Source organism: Eurosta solidaginis, unplaced genomic scaffold, assembly GCF_040869045.1.
Source record: "Eurosta solidaginis isolate ZX-2024a unplaced genomic scaffold, ASM4086904v1 ctg00001762.1, whole genome shotgun sequence".
NCBI lineage: Eukaryota > Metazoa > Arthropoda > Insecta > Diptera > Tephritidae > Eurosta > Eurosta solidaginis.
The window spans coordinates 18889-42653 of record NW_027137267.1 but is presented as its reverse complement, the minus strand read 5'-3'; the positions used below and the strand labels follow the sequence as shown (position 1 = coordinate 42653).

The window sequence follows — 23765 nt, the reverse complement described above, 5'->3', positions numbered from 1 at the left end:
AGAACTTTACAAAAGAACAATAACAACAAACAAGATCCTAGCACAAAAAAATCGTACAAATGTTATAATTGCTGACGTAGAGGTCATTACGCGGCTCAATGCAAAGACAGAGAATCAAAAAGAGATCAAAAGCAAACGTCATTCTCCGTGCTCAAACCATCGACCTCAAACATGCTGCGATCCAACATTTGGTGCGTTGACAGCGGGGCATCATCTCATTTATGCTGCAATAGAAACGTATTTACATTTTTCCGAAAATGGAGTGAAGTTATTACACTTGCTGGAGACAACACAATTAGAGCAGAAGGCATAGGCGAAGTCAAGTTAAAAACTCAATCATTTGAAGTAACTCTCAAACATGTTCTCTATTGCCTGGAATTCAATGCAATTTTATTTCTGTTGGAAAAGCAGTGCAAAATAATTTGACAGTCACATTTACGAACGAATTTGTCAATATAATAAACACGAACGGACAAATTATACTAGAAGCGAAGAAAGTAAATGATATATTCTTATATGAAGCAGAAGGTAATAATTTATTTATTGCGAACAGTTCTAATGTCCAAGCCATGAAATGGCATAAGCGGTATGGCCATTTAAATTTTGGCAGCCTTAAACATTTGGTGGAAAAAGAAATGACACTTGGAATGAAAGCCAAAATGGTTGAACGTTTAGATTGTGATATTTGTTTAAAGAGCAAATGATAATGTAAAGTCGTTTTCGAGTGCGAAAACTAGGGAAATTATCCATACTGACCTGTGTGGTCCGGGGAGTAAAACATCAAATGGTGGCAATCATTACTTTTTGACATTTATTGACGACTGGTCAAGATTTGTTTTTGTATACTTTGTCAAAAGTAAAGATGAAGTCTTTGAAAAATTTAAAATGTTTCAATGTTTTGTTGAGCGACAAACGGGGAAGAAAATAAAGATTATTCGCAGTGATAATGGTACTGAGTTTGTAAATAAAGCTTTTGATAAATATTTACAGAAACTCGGAATCAAAAGACAGCTTACTGTTCCGCACACGCCACAACAAAATGGTGTGGCTGAACGATTCAACCGCACACTCTTGGAAATGGCAAGATGCATGATGATCGGTGCTAATGTAAAGAAACATTATGGGCAGAAGCAATAAATAGTGCCGCTTACTTGCGTAATAGGTAGCCAACAAAGGCATTACATGAAAAAACTCCGTACGAATTATGGTTTAAAAGAAAACCAAATGTATCACACCTTAAAGTATTTGGCTCTATGGCTATAGCACTAGACAAAACACAACATAGCAAGTTCAAAGCTAGAGGTAAAGGATATATATTGGTAGGGTATTCAGATAATTCCAAAGTCTATCGTTTGTTTGAAAAATCTACAGGAAAAGTATTTATTAGTCGAGATGTGTATTTTATAGAGGGTGGGCCGTGTGAAGAAGTCCACGAAAGTGGGGAAAGCTTCTGAACGCCATTCACCTGGGAATGGCCAGAGCGATTCTTTTGCATACGGTTCAAGCAGCTCGCTACTACCGGTCGCTTGCGGCTAAGTATCCTCTGGGTAGCCGCTAAACATCCGGATGTTTAGCGGTGAGCTAATGTGAGAAGGCGACAACCTCGCTAGGCCACTCTGACATAATCGGTTTAAGGGCTAGCCGGGGGAGATCTCATCGGCAGCGTCTGTAAACCTCTAGGTGCGGCTGCAAGCGGGCGTCTGTCTTGGAGCAAGCGGCTCGCTATATAAACGTGCCAAGTATTATTTTCACCCCCGCTGAGCGGGTTGTGCGCTGGGCTTGGGAACCGCCACGTAAAATCATACTGCAATGAAATATAACAACAAGGCTCGGATAAATACACTCTCTATTGATGACGACCATGACGTTTGAAGGACAATGAATTGAGGGCATGCAACTGGAACGTCCGCTCCCTGAATGGGATTGTTGCAGATGCCCGGCTGGTTGATGTCCTCGTCAAAGCAAAATCTGACATCACCGCCATCCACGAAATGCGTTGGACGAAGCAAGGAAGAAAGAAGATCAAAAATTGTGACAAATATTGGAGTGGCCATACGAATAAGCGCAGTTTCGGCGTCGGATTCGTGGTGGGAGAGAGACTTTTTCGCCAAGTGCTGGCGTTCACGCCTGTGGACGAGCGTCTCGCCGCTATCCGAATAAAAGCAAAATTTTTTAATATATCATTCATCTGCACCAATGCGCCGACAGAGGAGAAAGACGAAGAGGTGAAAGACACTTTTTATGAACAATTAGAACGCACATACGAGCGCTGCCCCCGTCATGATATAAAAGTCGAGTTTGGCGACTTTAACGCCAGGGTGGGCAAAGAAGGTGTTTTTGGCCCTACAGTCGGAAAGTTCAGCCTACACAATGAAACTTCTCCTAACGGACTGAGGCTGATTAACTTTGCCGGTGCTTGAAACATGGTCATATCCAGCACGAGATTCATGCATAAAGGGATACATCAAGCTACATGTCTGTCTCCTGATCGAAATACTCGCAATCAGATCTATCACGTTGTTATAGACGGACGGCATGCCTCCAGTGTTTTAGATGTGCGCACGATCCGAGGACCTAATATCGACTCGGACCATTATCTCGTTGCAGCCAAAATACGCACCCGCCTCAATGCGGCTAAAACCAAGGAACAAAAAACACAAGGAAAGCTAGACGTCGAAAAGCTTCAATCACAACAGACTGCCAATGCTTTCGCAACTCGACTGCCACACCTGCTCTCTGAGAGCACAATTCATCCTGAAGGAATACAGGAGCAGTGAGAGCATACCTCCAAAGCACTTCGTACTGCCGCCGAGGAAAAATTGGTTACCGGCGGCCACGAAAAAAAAACTGGTACGATGAAGAATGCCGCATTGCAACCGAAAGAAAAGACGCTGCCTACAGGGCTACGTTAAAAGCGAGCGCGACAAGAGGAGTGTGTGAACGCTAACGTGAGTTGAAAAGGGAAGCGAGACGACTTTTCAGGAAGCAAGAAGCAGAAAGGCGGGAGTGCGAGGAGCTTGAGCTGCTAGCCACCAGGAATAACGCCCAAAAATTCTACCAAAAAATACGGCGACAGACGGAAGGTTTTAAGACCGGGGCAAACTCCTGTAGGAATGAAAACTGCGACCTTGTAACTGATGTCCAGAGAGTGCTTAGATTATGGAGGGAATACTTCTCTGCTCTCCTAAATGGAGGCAGCAATTCACCGCGCAGAGATAAAGAACCCGATCCCGAAATCGATGATGATGAAATATTTGTCCCCCCCGCCTGATTATGACGAAGTTAGAATAGCAATAACCAGATTGAAAAACAACAAGGCCGTGGGCGCTGATGGATTGCCTGCGGAGCTATTCAAGTTCGGCGGCGAGGAGTTGGTAAGGTGCATGCAGCAGCTTCTTAGCAAAATATGGGCGGACGAAAGCATGCCCGACGGTTGGAATCTAAGTGTTCTTTGCCCAGTCCACAAGAAGGGGGATACTGCAAAATGCATCAACTATCGTGGAATCAGCCTTCTTAATATCGCATATAAGGTCCTTTCAAATGTATTGTGCGAAAGATTGAAACCAACCGTGAACCGGCTGATTGGACCTTATCAGTGCGGCTTCAGACCTGGTAAATCTACCATCGACCAGATTTTCACAATGCGCCAAATCTTGGAAATAACCCGTGAAAAGAGAATCGACAACCATCACCTCTTCGTCGACTTTAAAGCCGCCTTCGACAGCACGAAAAGGAGCTGCCTATATGCCGCTATGTCTGAATTTGGTTTCCCCGCAAAACTTATACGGATGTGCAAAATGACGTTGAGCAACACCATCAGCTCAGTCAGAATTGGGAAGGACCTCTCCGAGCGGTTCGAAACTAAACGAGGTTTCAGACAGGGTGACCCCCTATCGTGCGATTTCTTTAATTTGATGCTGGAGAAAATTATACTAGCTGCAGAACTTAACCGCACTGGAACACTATACTATAAAAGCGTGCAATTACTGGCATATTCTGATGACATTGATATCATCGGCCTAAACACCAGCACTGTTAGTTCTGCTTACTCCAAACTGGAAAAAGAAGCGGTAAAGATGGGTTTGATGGTGAATAAGGACAAAAAGAAGTACCTGCTGTCATCGAGCAAAGATTCAGCGCATATGCGCCTTGGCAACCACGCTACTGTTGGCAGCCATAATTTCGAAATAGTAAAAGACTTCGTTTATTTGGGAACCAGCATCAACACTACCAAAAACATCAGCACTGAAATCCAGCGAAGAATCAATCTTGCCAATAAATGCTACTTTGGACTAGGTAGGCAATTGAAAAGTAAAGTCCTCTCTCGGCGAACGAAAATCATACTCTACAAGTCACTTATCGTACCCGTCCTGCTATCTGGTGCAGAAGCATGGACCATGACAACAGCAGATGAAGCGGCTTTGGGAGTGTTCGAGAGAAAAGTTCTTCGAAAGATTTATGGACCTCTACGCGTTGGCGATGGCGAGTACCGAAGAAGATTTAATGATGAGCTGTACGAGCTATACGCAGACATCAACATAGTCCAGCGAATTAAAACGCAGCGGCTGCGCTGGCTAGGCCATGTTATGCGAATGAAAGATGATGCTCCGGCCAAGAAAGTGTTTCTATGGGAACCCGCCTATGGAAGCAGAGGTAGAGGGCGGCCCCCACTCCGTTGGAAGGACCAGGTGGAAAACGATTTAAACTCCCTTGGTGTGACCAATTGGCGCCGGTTGGCGGAGCGAAGGAGCGACTGGCGCACCTTGTTGGACGGCCATAACCGTTTAGACGGTTAAGCGCCAATTAAGTAAGTAAGTAAGTAAGTGTATTTTATAGAAAACGCTGATGTAAGAGAAAATGTTGTTTTGGAAATTGTAACTCTTCCATCTGGTGCAAATAGCATGAATATCGATACACCGAATGTTAATGAAAATAGTTTGATTGTCAACACACCTCAAAGTAATGAAAATAATTTGAATATGGATGCATTTAAAAGCATTGAAAATTTCGATTGCGTAGAAAATGAGCAAATACATGAAAGCGGCAATGAAATTGAGTTGATAGAAGAATGCGCCGATAGTGGTAGTGATGTGAGTGACACAGATTGTCAACCTAAGATAGGGCCCGGTCGTCCAAAAATCGTACGTAGTGGGGTTAAGGGAAGACACAATAAACAATATAATGTTCTTAATTTTATACGTGCGGATGATATTCAGATCCCTGCAACAGTGAATGAGGCTTTGTCAAGTGAGTACTCTCATGAGTGGTGGGAAGCTATGCAACGTGAATATAGCGCACTTATAGATAACGAAACGTGGCAGTTGGCGGAATTGCCAAAACACCAAGAAACTATTGGCTGTAAGGGGGTGTTTACACTTAAGCGCAATAAGGCTGGCGAAGTTGAGAGATTTAAAGCGAGTCTTGTGGCGAAAGGTTTTGCGCAAAAATATGGCATAAACTACAAGGAAACTTTTTCTCCGGTAGTACGCTACGAAACAATTCGAATGATGTTCGCATTAGCCGCAGAGCACGAACTTCATTTACATCAAATGGATGTTTCCACAGCCTATTTGAATAGCGAATTAAATGACAACGTTTATATGGTGCAGCCAGAAAAGTTCATCAATAAACATTTTCCCAATCATGTTCTTAAGTTGAAAAAATCGCTTTATGGACTTAAGCAGAGCGGACGTCAGTGGAATATAAAAATGTATTGGTTTTCGACAATGTAAAAGTGAACCGTGCTTATACAAAAATAATCACGATGGTAAAATAGATTTAATAACTATGTACGTCGACGACTTACTCATTGCAGGTTCTGACGTCAATGAGGTAACAGATATTAAATCCAAGATCTCAACCAGAATTGATGTTAAAGACAAGGGGCCGGTGATGTTAATGAGTATTTTAAGAGGGCGTGGGCCTTAGTTCTATATGTGGACGCCTTTTCGAGATATCGCCACAAACGTGGATCAGGGGTGACTCTAGAATTTGTTTGTACAATATGGGTATCAAATGAAAGGTGTTAATGAGTATTTTAGAAGGGAGTGGGCCTAAGTTCTATAGGTGGACGCATTTCGGAATATCGTTATAAAAGTGGACCTGGGTTGACTCTAGAATGCGTTTGTACAATATGGGTGTCAAACGAAAAGTGTAATAAGTGTTTTAAAAGGGAGTGGGCCTTTTTTCTATGGGTGGACGCCTTTTCGGGATATCGCCATAAACGTGGACCAGGGGTGACTATAGAATGCGTTTGTACAATATGGGTATCAAATGAAAGGTGCTAATGAGTATTTTAAAAGGGTGTGGGCCTTAGTTCTATAGGTGGACGCCTTTTCGAGATATCGCCATAAAGGTGGACCAGGGGTTACTCTAGAATTTGTTTGTACGATATGGGTATCAAATGAAAGGTGTTAATGAGTATTTTAAAAGGGAGTGGGCCTTAGTTCTATAGGTGGATGTCCTTTCGAGATATCGCCATAAAGGTGGGTCAGGGGTGACTATAGAATTTTTGTGTGCGATATGGGTATCAAATGAAAGGTGTTAATGAGTATTTTAAAAGGGTGTGGGCCTTAGTTCTATAGGTGGACGCCTTTCGAGATATCGACATGAAGGTGGACCAGGGGTGACTCTAGAATTTGTTCGTACGATATGGGTATCAAATGAAAGGTTAATGAGTATTTTAAAAAAGGAGTGGGCCTTAGTTCTATATGTGGACGCCTTTTCGAGATATCGCCATAAACGTGGACCAGGGGTGACTCTAGAATGTGTTTGTACGATATGGGTATCAAATGAAAGGTGTTAATGAGTATTTTAAAAAGGAGTGGGCCTTAGTTCTATATGTGGACACCTTTTCGAGATATCGCCATAAACGTGGACCAGGGGTGACTCTAGAATGTGTTTGTACGATATGGGTATCAAATTAAAGGTATTAATGAGGGTTTTAAAAGGGAGTGGCCCTTAGTTGTATATGGGAAGGCGTTTTCGAGATATCTACCAAAATGTGGACCATTGTGATCCAGAACATCATCTGTCGGATACCGCTAATTTATTTATATATGTAATACCACGTACAGTATTCCTTCCAAGATTCCAAGGGCTTTTGATTTCGCCCTGCAAAACTTTTTCATTTTCTTCTACTTAATATGGTATGTGCCACACCCATTTTACCAAGTTTTTTTCTAAAGTTATATTTTGCGTCAATAGACCAATCCAATTACCATGTTTCATCCCTTTTTTCGTATTTGGTATATTATTATGGCATTTTTTTTTTCATTTTTAGTAATTTTCGATATCGAAAAATTGGGCGTGGTCAAGTCGGATTTCGGCCATTTTTTGTACTAATACAAAGTGAGTTCAGGTAAGTACGTGAACTGAGTTTAGTAAAGATATATCGATTTTTGCTCAATTTATCGTATTAACGGCCAAGCGGAAGGACAGACGGCCGACTGTGTATAAAAACTGGGCGTGGCTTCCACCGATTTCGCCCTTTTCACAGAAAACAGTTACCGTCCTAGAATCTAAACCCCTGCCAAATTTCATAAGGATTGGTAAATGTTTGTTCGACTCTTTTATTTTTGTATTTTTTTGCACCATATCATTACTGGAGTTGAATGTTGACATAATTTATTTATATACCGTAAAGATACTAAATTTTTTTTTAAGTGGGCGTTCTCCGATTTTGCTAATTTTTATTAAGCAGACATAAAGTAATAAGAGTAACGTTCCTGCCAAATTTAATCATGATATCTTCAACGACTGCCAAATTACAGCTTGCAAAACTTCTAAATTACCTTCATTTAAAAGTAGGCGGTGCCACGCCCATTGTCCAAAATTTTACTAGTTTTCTATTCTGCGTCAGAAGCTCAACTCATCTACCAAGTTTCATCGCTTAATGCGTATTTGGTAATGAATTATCGCACTTTTTAAATTTTTCGAAATTTTCGATATCGAAAAAGTGGTCGTGGTTATTGTCCGATATCGCTCATTTTAAATAGCGATCTGAGATGAGTGCCCAGGAACCTATATACCAAAAATTATCAATATACCTCAAAATTTACTCAAGCTATCGTGTTAACGGACAGACGGACGGACGGACGGACATGGCTCAATCGAATTTTTTTTCAATACTGATGATTTTGATATATGGAAGTCTATATCTATCTCGATTCCTTTATACCTGTACAACCAACCGTTATGTAATCAAAGTTAATATACTCTGTGAGCTCTGCTCAACTGAGTATAAAATTAGGTAGGTATTTTGTGTGAGGATGCAAAGCTTCACGTTTTTTGTGGTCTGCATGTAAAAACTATGACTACGGATCACGTATTTCAAAAATATATGACGTAAACGTAACTATTTGATGAAATTTGATGAATTTTGAAGCTTCTAGCTGTAAAAAAGGGGAAAAAATGACAGTTTATATGAAGTATATAATATATATACCACCGATCTCTATGATTTTTTCAGACAACAATAAATGCTATATACGTAAGCATTTGGTGAAATTTGAAGCTTCTAGCTATTAAAATGGGGCAGAAATTGCGCAAAGTTTCTTATCTGAACAATCGGTTGTATGTATACCACCGATCTCAATGATTTTTTCAGACATCAATATATGCTATACACGTAAGCGATTGGTGCAATTTGAAGCTTCTAGCTGTTAAAATGGGGCCGAAATCGCAAAAAAAAATATATATATACTATATATATATACTATATATACCATCATATATATATTATATATATCACCGAACTCTATGATTTTTTGACACAACAATATATACTATATACGTAAGCAATCGGTGAAATTTGAAGCTTATAGCTGTTAAAATGGGGTAGAAATTGCGAAAAGTTTCTTATCTGAACAATAGGTTGTATGAGATACATACTATATATACAACCGATCGCTATGATTTTTTCAGACAACAATATATGCTATATACGTAAGCATTCGGTGAAAGTTGAAGCTTCTAGCTGTTAAAATGGGGCTAAAATTTCGAAAATATTTATATATGCTATATAAACCACCGTATATATACTATATATACCACCGTTCTTTATGATTTTTTCAGACAACAATATACGCTATATGCGTAAGCATTCGCTGAAATTTGAAGCCTCTAGCTCTTAAAATAGGGCAGTAATTACAAAACGTTTCTTATCTGAACAACCGGTTGTGGGGGATATATACTATATATACGACCGATCTCATCAATTTTTTCAGGCAACAATATGTGCAATATACGAAATTATATGGTGAAGTTTGAAGCTTTAATCTGTTAAATTAAGTAAGATATGACAAAAATCCTCTTTTTCTGAAAAATCGGTTGTATGGAGGATATATGCTATAGTGGTCCGATCCGGCCGGTTCCGACAAATTTCTAATCGGCCACCCAAATACACCCGCTCACCAAATTTTATCAAGATATCTCAAATATTGATGGACTAGTTTGCATACAAACAGGCAGACGGACAGACGGAAAAGGCTAAATCAACTCAGCTCTTCATCCTGATTATTTCGGTATTCTTAATGGTGAGTCTATCTATTTTCCTTTAAGGACTTACAATTTTGGTTTCGTGACGAAGTTAATATACCATTTCATTTTCATGAAAGCTATAAAAATAATAATATATGACGTACACGTGACTATTTGATGAATTTTGAAGCTTCTAGCCGTAAAAAAGGGCCAAAAATGACAGTTTATATGGGGTATATAATATATATAACACCGATCTCTATGATTTTTTCAGACAACAATATATGCTATATACGTAAGCATTTGGTGAAATTTGAAGCTTCTAGCTGTTAAAATGGGACCGAAATTGCGCAAAGTTTCTTATCTAAACAATCGGTTGTATGAGATATATACTATGTTTACAACCGATCTGTATGATTTTTTCAGACAACAATATATGCAATACACGTAAGCATTTGGTGAAACTTGAAGCTTCTAGCTTTTAAAATGGGGCTGAAATTGCAAAAAAAATATATATATACTATATATATATACTATCTATACCATCATGTATATTATATATATCACCGATCTCTATGATTTTTTCACACAACAATATATACTATATACGTAAGCAATCGGTGAAATTTGAAGCTTATAGCTGTTAAAATGGGCTAGAAATTGCGAAAAGTTTCGTATCTGAACAATCGGTTCTATGAGATATATACTATATATACCACCGATCTCAATGATTTTTTCAGACAACAATATATGCTATACACGTAAGCATTTGGTGAAATTTGAAGCTTCTAGTTGTTAAAATGGGGCAAAAATTGCGCAAAATTTCTTATCTGAACAATCGGTTGTATGAGATATATAATATGTATACCACCGATCTGTATGATTTTTTCAGACAACAGTATATGCTATACACGTAAGAATTTGGTGAAAGTTGGACATATCTAAACTATTTTTAAGATAAATATAAAATAAAAAATAGGTAAGTACTTTGTGTGAGGATGCAAACGTTTTTTGTGGTCTGCATGTAAAAACTATGACTACGAATCAGGTATTTCAACAATATATGACGTTGACGTAACTATTTGATGAAATTTGATGAATTTGAAGCTTCTAGCCCTAAAAAAGGGGCAAAAATGACAGTTTATATGGGGTATATAATATATATACCACCGATCTCTATGATTTTTTCAGACAACAATATATGCTATATACGTAAGCATTTGGTGAAATGTGAAGCTTCTAGCTGTTAAAATGGGGCTGAAATTGCGAAAATATATATATGTATACTATATATATTGTAACGAATTTATTGAAGTTCCTCTTATTTGAAACCTTCTGCTAACGTTCGTATCGCTAATATCGTTGAATATATAACTCTAATATTCAATAATGCAAAATGGCCTTTATTAAAGTACTTCGCAATAACACTGATACGTCACAACTAATAGCTTGCTGAAATCAAACTGGTTGTCGTGCCCCACTGTCGTTGCTTTATACTGTGCGGTTTCCTTTTTGACATATTTCTAGGCGCTTCCCTTTCTAGAACTTACTAGTTAGTTATCAGCTATAAAAGTACTCAGCTGTAACTACAGATGCACGATTTTATAGCTTCATCTCTCATTGCATACTTTCGGGAGTATCTCAGATATATGCATGTGGTTGTGCGTTGCTTCTCAGCTGCGTGTACGTACATATGTGTAGACATAATGATTGATTCGTTTATGTAGATACAAGTGACTGTCTGCTTTATTTTCGTTGTGACCTCATTTACTTAACATCAGAGTAGCGATGTGAGTATCACTTAGTGTCACTAATAGTCGTCACACTGCCCTCCACCTAAGTCTGATAGTACCGATCAGGAAAATCTCTCGATTTAACCGCTGCTAGCCTCTCCAAATGAACCACTCTTCTGTTTCGTGGTTTCCCAATTGTTTGTATGCGGTAGATGACATCACTGATCGCCTTCACAACTCTGTACGGGCCTTCCTAACTGCACCAAAATTCAGATAGAACACCTTTCCGCCGGCGAGGGTTGTATAGCAGTACCAAATCTCCCTCTCGGAAACCTTCCGAATTATTTTTCTTGTCGTACCTGTGTTTCATCATACTACTCATTACCCTGGGCCGTTCCCTCACTCTGTTGTTTGGGCAATGAACTACTTCATAGGGCTTGCGCTTTGACTGATTGGCTTCGCATAATCGGTATCATTCCCACGTTTCACAACAGTAGTGCGCCCCTGCTTGAAACTACCCTCGCATTCTTTCTGGGAAATTCGTCCCTTCGTTTTTGTGCTTCCATTTGGTTTTGTCAATGCGAGTGTTTCTCTCGCAGGTACTTTTGATTTCGCTTTATGTCGCCCATTTGATCCATCAACCATTGCCTTTGACTTTCGTGGTATTTGTTAAGTCTTCTCCACCAGTACTCGATTACTACTGAACCCTTTCTCCAAACTGAAGTTAAGTGGTATATCCTGGTTCTTATAATGCATAATCCTTCTCTGCATGTCGATCCTGATGTCATGGTCAACTAAGAAGTCCACTCCCAATATAACTTCATCAATAATCTCCGCTACAACGAATTTGTGTAGAACTATGACCTTCCCAATTAAGACTTCACAGATCACTTCTCCCAGGACTTGGTTATACTCGCCAGTGACCGTACGCAGCCTTGATCCAGGTAATGGCTTTACTCTTCTGTTGACCAAATCAGATCGGATTAAAGAATGAGATGCGCCCGTATCTACAGTCAGTATACGCTCCTTGCCATCCGCATTTCCTTTGACGGTAGGACTCTACGATTTCCTGCCAGTTTGCGATATAGGTGTCACACGACATTCAATAACTGGGGCAAGTTCTGAGCTTTGCGTTTACGACCAGCCATACCCTGACCGGTGCTGTAATTACGTGCAATGGACTTCGGGTACTGCACTTGAAACACTTCATAACTACGACATTTTTTTGTTGTAATCCCTTCAGTGCTTCCAAAACTGTGACTACCTAATCTGGCCTTTCCACTTCCACGCGATGAGCTTTGTATGCGGGCTTACTCAAAAGTGACGCTGTTTCCTGAGTCAGTGTATGCAATACCGTTTCAGCAAATGTTAGTTTTGGATTCGCAGTAGGGCGGTGCGATGGGCGGAAAGGACGTGTCTCCGCGCCATCCCCGACTTGTGGGCGCACCAAGGTGCCGTGCATAATCGAGCGGAACTCAGGTCTCTCCTGGCGTAGTGGTGGTCGGAATCGCTGCGTCTCCGAGCCGCCCTGTTGTGGCGCGGGTTTTACCTTTGCTTGGTTGGCGAACCTCTCTTCTTCCTCTGCTTCTTCTACCTTCCTTGCCCATGAATTGTGTTGCTCAGTAACGTGGATGGAGAGTACTCCGTCCGAGCTCGCGTCATCGCCGTCGTTATTACCTTGCGTTGGCAGCGGCTGGTCGTCGCCGATATGGAGCGTAGTATGGTGTTGCTCATTACACCGTCGGCATCGATCCTGGCTGGGGCATATTTCAAGGCGGTTTAGCGTATACGCGCTTCGGTCGACATACTCCGGCATATCAGGCACAGTCTCACTACGTGTTGTTGCACAAACGGCAAGCAACAGTGAACGCATTGGCGCGTGCCTCCGTTTTAGAGCGTTTCAGCGTGAATCCAGTAATTTCTGGAAGTGGGAGCGTTTATTGTTATGATCGTATTGGGCTTGTTTGGTAGCCAATGGTGTTCGGATGGGGTAAAAACAAAGATATCCCCTGTATTTTTCGCAAAAGAAAGCAGGAAATTTTAATTGAAATAAAAGACTAAAGGCCATAAGTAAATGCTTATGTGCGCAAAGAACGAAAAAAATGATTTTAGCACTTATGCATTCACTCTGGATGGTGCTTTAGTATTTTAGTACGGTCATAATTGGACTTTTGTCGGTAGATGTCGCTGACATATTTCTAAATTTTATTTTTGATGTGAAATTTATTTTCACAACAAGTGTCCTGCCACCACACGGAACGGTTCGAAAACTGACTGAAAAGGTATAACAGAGTTGCATTCCCACCATTCAACATTATTTTTGACGTGTTTTGTCGATAATGTTGAGACTCGTGGAATTAATTATTTTAAATCTCGACCAAATGAATGATTGATCGAGATATGTAATGCGCGACATATGTGGCGTGCAGCAGCGCATAAGACCCACCAATGTCGGTAACGCAGTGCACTGACAGTCAGAAATGGAGTGCAGAAATTTGACATTTGCTACGCTTTTCAATTTCCTGAATGGCAAAAAGTTATTCATTTAAAGAACGCGGTGGTGAGTATACTTGTTGCAGATTAGGTTGTCTTTTATTAATTAATTTTGCTTCTTTTACTTTCAGATATACTCATTTACAAATCTGGTTGAGGCATTAACATCACTGTCGAAGCTTACCACCGTTTTGTAGCAAACAAACCGACTATTTTGGTAAAAATTAATGAACCAGTGGAAAATATATAGCAAAGGGACAAAAATCATGGCGTTTTATAATGAAAATCTTAGTAATCGTATAGTGAAGCTATTAAATAATCCCATAACGGACCGATGTGTGCAATTGACACAATTGTTTGAACGCTGTAGCTTGCGTGAACTACAATATATATTACCGGTAATTATCCAGTCCGTGTTTGGCATTGGAAGTGGTGGACTTGGTTGGGGTCTGCGTGCCACTATAACAGAAAATTCACCAATGTGCTTCGATATATTACACGAATTTATTTATAATTTTTTTTTTTTTTGTGGGGCCAATGCTGCGCCTATGCTATCGACTACTTAATGAAGCAATTAAATTTGATTTTAGTTTAAAGCTCTTGCCTAACAAAGTCAGTGTAATGCTACAATGAGGCCAATACTCACTCTTCTATGCTGATCTCGTCAACATTGATCTCTTTCGGCGACAAGTCACCCCGCTCATATTGAACGCGCGTACGCACGCACGTATACAATGAATGTACCACAACTGTCTACTTTTTCCTGACGGCTGAAAACCTTTGCACATTCGTACCCGACAATCCAGATGCGATCGTATTTTTTTTTGCGATCATATACCCGACAAATATTTGTAAATCGGTTGAGGCGCTCGTAGTTGTGAGCCGCCGCGACATTGCTGGCGCACGAAATCAGTATTACATTTTTTCTTGTAGATACTTGGCTACGCTATGACACTGATGAGGCAAGGGATCTACCTAACAGAGAATTTATACGTGTCGTGAGCATACTCGTTAATCATGTACAAGGCTTTGCCAACTCAATGCACATGGATCGTACACCCATGGCCATCCTACGAAAGTTAGCCCATCCAATGATAAAAGCCCGTATTTATCCATTTCTAAAAGTATTATTGGACGATGGCCACTGGATAGCTCACTTTCAGTTGTGTTAGAACTTCGGCTAAAATATATACAGCCTTGGCGTTATGTGTTCGATGAATAAAAATAAAAAAAATAATAGCGCAACTCCTAAAGGATCTAAGAATATAAATCCTAGCGACAGCGGCAGTGAAGTGGCAGTAAGTCAGCGATTTAGTACATTCATAGCTGAGAATTTAGTTATATATTCGCAAGTATTTGTGTACATATTGCCACGTTTTGAACTTTTAGATTTTACGTCATTCAGAAACGTGATAATGTTGCATCGCTTGGTGAAGGTCTTCAATCAGCCTAAGCTTCCTAATATGTTATGTCAGGCAGAACAGGCGTATATTTGCCAACTTGCCATCGGTTCACCGCGAAAGCATGCAGTATAATTCAGGTACGGTAAAGGTGAATGGGATGGTGTTTATCAAGAAGAAAGTTATACACCATTATTTGGTCCACTTGTAAAATATGAAATAGACCAAGTAATTAAAACAGTATGCACACCACGTTTATACAAGAAATCGATAATATACGAAATGATGTTGTACAATTGCGTAAACACATATACGGAAAATATTTGCTAGTGTTTTTGAAGATGTTTCACCAGCAGAATTGAAATTGCAAGAAATTGGCAAGATACCAGATATAATCCATTTGGCTGTGCGTACATTATTTATTATGTTTGATGCGCGTCTGCCGGAAATAACATTGGAGCAAATGCATGATAACCATAGTCCACCGTTAGCTTTTCTGCTTACGATAGTAGTAATTATTTGGATATTACAAAAGTAACACCAATGCAGATGCAAAGTAATTTAGCGACGTCTCGTTTCCACCGTCGTTCTACAGCGGCCATCAATGCTTCATAACAGTTTCGTTCGCCCTCTGGAATGGTTTGTAAAATCTCAGCTACAGGCCCTTTCAATGCCATGAACAGTGCAGCAACGTTATCTTCAGCATTCCAGTTGTCCACTGTTGCGGTCTTATCAAATTGTAGCTTAACGACCTGGAAAGGAACAGAACCGTCAAAGGATGGTGTTTTTAACTTTGGATTACTCGCTGAAACAGCCGGGCGATTAAATTGCAATTCCTGTATACGACCTGTCAAAGCATCCACTTTTGCTTCGAATTTTTTCTCAAACTGCAATAGTTTTGTATCTTGTGCCTCCAGCTTCGATGATACCCTTATCTACTGCGCCTCCAGCTGCGAGGATATGCTTGTGCTTTCAACTGTTCAGCCAACTGAGATGTCATATTTGTCTTCTGTTCTTCCAGTTGAGTTTCCATCTTCTTTGATGTTATGCGTGTCTCCTGCGATTCGAGATGTTATATTTGTCTTTTGTACTTCGAGCTGTGCTGACATATTTGTGGATATTTGTGATGAAATTTCTGTTATGCGTGTTTCCTGGGTTTCCATTTTTACCGATATCTGTGATAACATAGCCAATATCGCATTATTCTCGCCGCTTACGACTGGACTCGTACTTCCGTTCTTCTCTTCAATTTTTGTTGTTGTCTCGTCCCCATCAAGATGGAAGACATCATCGTCCACATTAATTCCTTCCGACTCCATAGCGTCTCGTCGCCGTGCTTGAAGTTTGATCTTATTGCCGGTTGTATTCAATCCACGGGCTTCCAACTTTTTTTTAAGTTGCTGTATCTTTAATTCACTTAACTTTGCCATTTCCAAGTTGTATTCGAAGTCTTCGGAATTTATTCAACAATTCCTCCTCTGACACTAATTGGAACGAATTTTCTGAAATTCTTCTTATTTACAACCTTCTGCTAACGTTCGTATCGCTAAACTGTTGAATAAATAAATAAATAAAAAATATATCTAATATTCAATAATGCAAAATGGCCTTTATTAAAGTAAATAACACACAATAACACTGATACGTCACAACTAATAGCTTGCTTAAATCAAACTGATTGCCGCGCCTCCACTGTCGCTGCTTTTATACTGTGCGGCTTCCTCGTTGACATGTGGTTTTGCGTTGCTTCTCCGCTTCGGGTATTTACATATGTGTAGACATATTGATTCATTCGTTTATGTAGATACAAGTGACTGTCTGCTTTATTGTTGTTGTGACTTCATTTACTTAGCATCAGACTAGTGATGTGAGTATCACTTAGTGTCACTAATATTCGTCACAATATATACTATACAACAAAAACGTCTACTGTTCTTGCAAATAATGGTTCGGCTGCGCCTACCAATGTGCTCTCGGCAGTTACCAACTTGGGTGATTATCACAATTCGGACGATCTCACTGTGAGTATTGATACTGATGCTGGTATTTCTTTGCGTTTTCCCACTGCTACTGCTGCTGTGCTGCCGCCCTCTCTCTCTGCTAAGCCAGCTGCTATTGTTGGTTCCAATAAGTCGATAAAAGTTGTTGCTAATACGAATGGTCTTTTGGATATTTCTTCGCCTTCAATTCGTGCTAATGCTGAAAATCCTCATACATCATCTGCTACTGTTGCTGGTCGAACGCCGTCGCGCTCAACTGTTGATGAATCTTCGTATGTAAACGGTGAGTGGACGAAGGTATTGAATACAAAGAATAAAAAATTACCAAAAAGCAAATGATTACCACCCAATCGTAAGCAATTAAGTATTGTTGGTTTGAATTCAAATACTGATTTGGAGGTGGCTGGCCGTATGAAATGGTTACATCCATCCTCGTTTTTGCCTTCTGTTTCTGCCGACAATATTATTGACTATATCGTCAAAAATGCAGCTATTGAGAAGAAACATATTATGTGCTATGCATTAGTTAAGCAAAATACACCACCTAATATCGGTAGAAAATCTAATTTTAAGCTAGGTGTTGCTATTTAATTTTTTTATAAATTGTTTTCGGCTGATCTTTGGCCCGCAAATGTAAAGGTACACCCTACACCCAACAACAAAATCCCAAGTAACTACCGGGAATTTTAATGGATTGAATGTTTACTTTCAAAATGTATCCGGTATGCAAACGAAATCAGTAAATGTTCGCGCTGTTAGCTCGCGTCTTGATTATGATGTATTTATCTTTGTTGAGACCTGGCTTAATTCAAATTGTTTTGATGAGGAATTTTTTGATGCCAACCTATATAATGTTTATCGTAAGGATACAGATATGACAAAAGCGGGTTTAGCAAGAGGTGGTGGTGTCCTCATCGCGGTTCAACGTAAATAGCAAGCTTATTTAGTATCATTTGAGAATGATGATTCTCTAATTTATCAATCGTGCGTTTCTGTAAAGAGTACATCAACACATGGATCATTATTTTTTGCGGTTTCATATATTCCGCCAAATAGTGGAGATTTTGTCTATCGTCTACATGCTGACAATATTGCATCTATAGTCGTAAATAAGTTAAGTGATAATCAAATATGTATCTTGGGTAGGCCCGTAGCTAGGGGAGGCCATTGTGGGGCAATGATCTACCTTAAAATTAGAATTCCCTACCTTAAAAAGGCCAACAAGTGAGATGAATTATTATAATAAAATTTTTTTTCATAGTTTGAGATAAAATATTATTGTGGTTGCAGTGTATGGTAATCAGACCATCGAATTTTTGTTGTTTGGTTAAAGGCATGATTCATTCGGCACTTTTCTGACAAAAACTAATCTCACTGTGAGCGAACAACACCAAAATCGCGGAATTTATTTCTAAGGCTATGTGCTAATCTAAAGCATTTTACTCGATGGAGAATTCAGAAAAATCTTATCCACGCTACAACCTGCAGACGCAGCTTTGCAAGCACGGAGCGCTGGATTGAAAGTGAAATAAGAAAACTGAGATCAAATCAAATGTATTTATTATACATTTTGGAAGAAGCTAAGTCTTTAACAAGCAACGACTCCGGCAATCAGAAATTAGGGCACAGAGGCATTTAAGATAACCGAATCGGATGGATGACTATTTCATTACGACCCCTCCTCTTTCACCACCAGAGAAAATGTAGAAGAGAACGACGAGCCATTTAAGTCTGAGTATTTCGAAACTTGGGACATACTAATTTTTAAATTACGAAGGTTTTCGTACAATGATGATCTAATCAGTTCGATTGCAAGTCTCGATTAGTTGGATATAGATAAAATGGAGCCACTGAAAAATTTGGGTAAGTTTCAAAATATTTCATTATCAAGATAATTCGTCTTTTTTCAATTTTGAATAAGTTTTCAGGTCTAAAAATTCCATCAAGGGAAGAGGCTAGTGTGGTTAAGGCTTACTTGAGTCGTAACGAAGATAAAATGGAAGATACACTGCAAGTTTTGTACAGGCAACGAGGGGCGTTTAAAGACACATATGAACTTTTTGCATCTGTAGCCACCATAGGATGTAGTATTGCAGTGTGCGAATCAACCTTTTCAACACTAACTGCAATCAATAGGCCTCAAAGGCTGTGAATGGGTCACGAGAGAATGGCTGGTATGATATTTCTCGCCTTTGAGAAAAAGAGAACACAATCGGTTGATATGAACGAAGTTCTTCGCATTTTTAATAACATGGCGAACCGCAGGATTCAGCTGTTTTGAATGCTTTTACTATGTTTATTAGAAGAATGGTACTTTTGGTCGTATCTATTTACTCGTATCGCCCGACAGCACTCACTCGAGCTTAGACGTGGATCTCCACATTTAAGTCTGGAAACTCAACCATCTTGTTGGCTTATTCTCAATGAGTATTGCTTATGTACTGTCACAATAATTATGTGTAAACAAATAGGTATTAAATGTATGTCACTGACCTAGAGATAAGTGATACACATGCTGATTGATTTTGGAAGCCGTGCCTCGATATCATTTACTTCCGCCCTACCTTAAACCAACGCTGCCCTACCTTAAATTTAAGTCTAGCTACGGCCCTAATCTTGGGTGACTTTAACCTACGTAATGTTAGTTGGTCTGGTGGCTTTTCAAGATCAGGTCTTGCACCATTGAACGTTAACTCTGGTCATGAATCTTATTTCATTGATAGTCTTTTAAGTCTGAATTTGGTACAAGTCAATAGTTTTGTAAACAAGTTGGATAAAACTCTAGATCTAATTTTTATTAGTGATAAATTGATATTCAATATAGCTGAATGCCTTTCTCCAATATCATCTTGCGATAAGCACCATGTGCCTTTGATCGTTACTTTTAAATTTTATGAATTCTCGTCATGGGTTCCTGAAGAAAAAGTATCTTTTAATTTCGCAGCTTGCGATTATGACAAAATCGACGCTTCTTTAATGGATTACGACTGGGATATTCTATCATCTTGCCCTGATGCTTCTAGTTGCTATCATACTTTTAAAACTATAATGTCCGACTTTGTTTTAAAAAATATTCCGGCTGTAAAGAAAAGGCCTTACAAACTTCCGTGGTATTATATTAACTTGAAAAAGTTAAAGAACCTAAGAAAAAATTCTTTAAGAAATTTAAATTATCTGGTAATCAAACCTATTTTTTCAAATATCAACAATACTCCAAAGATTTCTATTGTTTAGATACATTTTTGTACAGAACTATATTCTTGGAATGGAGAAGAATATTAAATCAAATCCAAAAGCCTTCTGGCAGTTTATTAAGTCTAAAAAGTCGAACTCTTCGGCTGTATTTTACAATAAGCAGTTTGCTAGCACCTCATTTAAGGTGGCCAATTGGTTTGCAGATTTTTTATACTCAGTTGAGCAGAGCTCACAGAGTATATTAACTTTGATTGGATAACGGTTGGTTGTACAGGTATAAAGGAATCGATATAGATATAGACTTCCATACATCAAAATCATCAGTATTGAGATAAAATTTGATTGAGACATGTCCGTCCGTCTGTCCGTCCGTCTGCCCGTTAAACCGATAACTTGAGTAAATTTTGAAGTATCTTGATGAAATTTGGTATGTAGGTTCCTAGGCACTCATTTCAGATCGTTACTTAAAATTGACGATATCGGACTATAACCACGACCACTTTTTCAATATCGAAAATTTCGAAAAACCGAAAAAGTGCGATAATTCATTACCAAAGACGGATAAAGCAATGAAACTTGGTAGGTGAGTTGAACTTATGATGGAGAATAGAAAAGTAGTAAAATTTTGGACAATGGGCGTGGCACCGCCCACTTTTAAAAGAAGGTAATTTAAAAGTTTTGCAAGCTGTAATTTCGCAGTCGTTGAAGATATCATGATGAAATTTGGCAGAAACGTTACTCCTATTACTATATGTATGATTAATAAAAATTAGCAAAATCGTAAAACGACCACGCCCACTTAAAAAAAAATTTAGTATCTTTACAGTACATAAGTAAATTATGTCAACATTCAACTCCAGTAATGATATGGTGCAAAAAAATACAAAAATAAAAGAGTCGAACAAACATTTACCAATCCTTGTGAAATTTGGCAGGGGCTTAGATTCTAGGACGGTAACTGTTTTCTGTGAAAAGGGCGAAATCGGTTGAAGCCACGCCCAGTTTTTATACACAGTCGGCCGTCTGTCCTTCCGCTCGGCCGTTAACACGATAACTTGAGCAAAAATCGATATATCTTTACTAAACTCAGTTCACGTACTTATCTGAACTCACTTTGTATTGGTACAAAAAATTTCGGAAATTCGACTATGACCACGCCCACTTTTTCGATATCGAAAATTACGAAAAACAAGTAAGGAAGGCTAAGTTCGGGTGTAACTAAACATTACATACACAGTTGAGAGCTATGGAGACAAAATAAGGAAAAATCAACTCGTAGTAAAATGAACATAGGGTAACCCTGGAATGTGTTTGTATGACATGTGTATCAAATGGAAGGTATTAAAGAGTATTTTAAGAGGGAGTGGGCCACAGTTCTATAGATGGACGCCATTTACGGATACCGCCATAACGGTGGACCAGGGCTGACTCTAGAATTTGTTTGTACGATATGGGTATCAAATGAAAGGTGTTAATGAGTATTTTAAAAGGGAGTGGGCCTAAGTTCTATGGGTGGACGCCTTTTCGAGATATCGCCATAAAGGTGGACCAGGGGTAACTCTAGAGTTTATTTGTACGATATGGGTATCAAATGAAAGGTGTTAATGATTATTTTAAAAGGGTGTGGGTCTTAGTTCTATAAGTGGACGCTTTTTCGAGATATCGCCATAAAGGTGGACCAGGGGTGTCTCTAGAATTTGTTTGTACGTTATGGGTATAAAATGAAAGGTGTTAATGGGTATTTTAAAAGGGCGTGGGCCTTAGTTCTATAGGTGGACGCCTTTTCGAGATATAGCCATAAAGGTGGACCAGGGGTGACTCTAGAATTTGTTTGTACGATATGGGTATCAAATGTAAAGTGTTAATGAGTATTTTAAAAAGGAGTGGGCCTTAGTTCTATAGATGGACGCCATTTCGGAATATCGTTATAAAGGTGGACCAGGGTTGACTCTAGAATGCTTTTGTACAATATGGGTATTAAACGAAAGGTGTTTGTTCGGAGCAGCAGCTGACACCTAAGGGAACACACCTTCGAATGAGTGTGTGTTGACAGTTGTCAAGAAAAACATATGGGCGAGCGAGAGCTATTCGTTTTTCCTTTTTCGTGACACTAGCAAGCACAATTTTTTGGTTTATATAATATCTCGCGGCTAATCATTTTTTGTGAAACCAAAATCTCATATACATTTATTTAAACTATAATAAAGTCTGTAAATACATGCAGTGTTCAAATATTAAAAAGTTCATTTGGTTTTTGTTCATTTGGATTTGCTAAACATCAAAGGTTTGCGTTTTTTGTTTTTTTGGATGCATTTTGGAGTGTGAGCGTGCAACCCAACAAGCACACATTCATATCATCGGAATCCATAAGCTGAAAAAAGGCTTGCAGCTCAACATTATTTGGTGACCCCGACGTGATAAAGTTATTTCATTTTTTGGTTCTGGCGAATATTTCTCGTGCACATGCATATTTGGAGTTTTTTGTAGCATGGCATTTAACTGTTAGAACTGTAACTTCCAGTAAATAACCAGCCTGTGTCGTACATAACTACAAATCGAATTTATATACATACGTTTTTCTTTCTCGCAAATCATATACATACTTGAATAGTACTGCTACCAAAAACAACATCGGCTTGCATTTTGTTTTTCAATTCGTAAATTTTTTGCGCAAGTCATTTTCTCTACTCAGAAGCATAAAAATGGCTGGTGATTCTTCCAATGGGGGAGATCCTGCAGCGGTATCTCCTGATCGAGTTACCTTCTTAAAATTAAAAACTATGGCTATTTTTAATCGTCTCTTGCGTATAGAGGCAGATATTAACAGTGATAAGCTGCAAAACATGGATGAATAAAAGTCAACATTCTCAGCAGCGCATAATAGTCTTGAGGAACTAGATGTCGAAAGCTTGAACAGTGATTTACCATACAAGTTTGATGATAAGCTAGTAAACCTCAAAGCAACTTTACAACGAGAAATTAGTAAGCGTAGCGTATCTCAACATTGTTCAACACTCAAGATGAATACCAACGATTCGCAGTCAACTATCGTAAATGCAAATCGCTCTCGGTTACCTTTGCTCACATTGCCAAAATTCAGTGGGGTCTACACCGAGTGGACCAATTTCTTTTCTATGTTCACTTCTGTTATTGACAAGGATGCTGACCTCACACAAGTTGACAAGTTGCAGCACTTGCGTTCCTGTCTGAGTGGTGCAGCGTTAGACACCATCAGATCACTGGAAATAAATGAAGCCAATTACAAAATTGCATTAGATTTACTACGTAAACGTTTTGATAATAAAAGACTTATATTTCAGGCACACATCAGAGAGATATTCGGGCTGGACAAGGTAGAGGTAAATAAGTTGCGTGAGCTAACGGACAAGGTCACATCGCATATACGAGCGTTACAAACACTTGGATCACGGGAGCAAATAGCAGATTGCGTCATCGTACATCTA

The 23765-nt window shown here is 39.2% G+C and overlaps 1 pseudogene; it reads left to right on the top strand.

Annotated features, from left to right (window-relative positions):
* Positions 1-13972: 13972 nt before the first annotated feature.
* Positions 13973-18040, top strand: LOC137236312 (sphingomyelin phosphodiesterase 4-like; annotated as a pseudogene).
* The last annotated feature ends 5725 nt before the right edge of the window (positions 18041-23765 follow it).